Below are 1872 nucleotides of genomic sequence, written 5' to 3'. Positions count from 1 at the left end.
TGTTTTCAGTGTTTTTAGCCAGAAACAGCTGTTTGTCCAGTTTTTGCGCTTTCGAAAGCTCATTATCTCGAGTTAGGTAAAGAAATCACCTATACTCGCAATATATCACTAATCTTAATTTTTTGAGAGCTTTCCAAAAATATACAACAGGTCTCTATTTTCTCAAGCTAAAATTTTCATTAATTTTTCACCCTATGATTTTTGCCTGAGACCGTCGTATTTGTCCGAAAATCACACCAAAGTGTCCGAAAAAAAATTGGCACCCAAGTTATTTTGATTCCCCTACCCTATAGCTTTCCAAAAATGTATAACAAGTGCTTTGACTAAAAAAATCGAGCGATTTTACAAATTTCCCCCTACTATTCCTCGCAAAAGTCTTCATTTTCTTCCTCATCAAATTTTTTCAATGCAATTTTTGAATTTTCAGATTCAGGAATAGTTTGTCTAACAGAAAATGTATAATATACCATAGTTTTGTTGGTTACATCAGTCAGAAAACACATTTTAAACACGGCAATTATGAAAAATTCACTATGGTCAGAGCCCTTAAATCAATAATGTAATACGAGTATTCCCTAAAATTTATCCACGCGAAATTTTTTGAAATCGTGATTCGCTAAAATAAATCCAAAAAAAATCAAGATTTTCCTGACTTGCTAATATACGCTAAAATTAGTCTCGCTAAAATTTCTACGATTAAAGTACTATATTTCGCAAGAACTATACGGGAAATAAACTTTCGCGAATGGCAACCTTCAGTATTTTTCGCAGAACTTAATTTTCGGCCGAAAAATCGCGAACTCGAGAAAGTTTCTTCCCAAGTAAATGGAACAAGACGATACTTGAAGTAGCCTGGATATCCAGACCGTAAACTATTTCACCGTCTAGTTTTTTTAAAATATTTTGTCTCTGGTTTACGGTCTGGTCGAAGTAACTCGTGTACAGGGATATCTGTCCCTGCATATGCGAGTGTCTCTAATTGGTCAGTACGCGCCCAGTCACTGAGCCGAATTTTCGCGGGGTTTGTGATATTTTTCGATGCGCGCGCATAATTTATGGAAAAAGCTGACCTTGCAAAAAAAGATAAACAAATGAAAATGAAAACGCAGGTTCATTTCTAAACAAAATGGCTGATGGAAAGGAGCCTTATGAGTGTGGCTGACGTTTGGATATAGTTTAAAGTAGTTTTGAAAGTTTATTGAGTTTGTAAAAGAGGTTTTATGGTAAGTAATTATGTGTGTCTGCCTGGGTTTCCACAGTTTTGAGATTCTGTCAACAAGGGTTTACTCACAGACTGTGTCATTCAAAACTGTATCAGACTTTTTTAGTTGCACCAGACTCTAAAATTTTAGAAACTTTGTATATTGAGGTAAGAGTGTTTTTTTTTGAAATTTTGAGTCTGGATACCCAGGCTATACTTGAAGTCGAAAATTTCGCCTAGAATTTAAACTGCATGGGAAAAACAAGAAGTACAGAATGGAGCTAATCTGAAATCCACTTTACATCGAGCCTTGATGAAACAATTTTACAAGAACGAGGCTTAATATTGCTAAAAAAAATAAGACCAATTTAAGAACAATTGTAGTTTAATTTTTAAGAATTCTTATAAAGTATATGCTTATAAAAAATAAATATGCTCATATTGTACGCCATCCCTTGTTTACTTTGTAAACTAATTACTAATTACTGAAAGGTATATCACCGTATATCAAGAGTTATTGATTTGATCCTTATAAAGTAATATGTTTATAAGAAAATAAAGAAAAAATCAAAACTCTGAAGCTAAAGACACAAAGATATATAACGTAAATCCAAAGAAAACCTGCGAAAATCGTCCGTGGTTATAAATTGATTTTAGTGAGTTCCTCCACC

Source organism: Clytia hemisphaerica, unplaced genomic scaffold (assembly GCF_902728285.1).
Source record: "Clytia hemisphaerica strain Z4C2 unplaced genomic scaffold, Clytia hemisphaerica genome assembly, whole genome shotgun sequence".
In the NCBI taxonomy this organism is placed as follows: Eukaryota; Metazoa; Cnidaria; class Hydrozoa; order Leptothecata; family Clytiidae; genus Clytia; species Clytia hemisphaerica.
Note: the sequence above shows the minus strand (reverse complement) of the source record.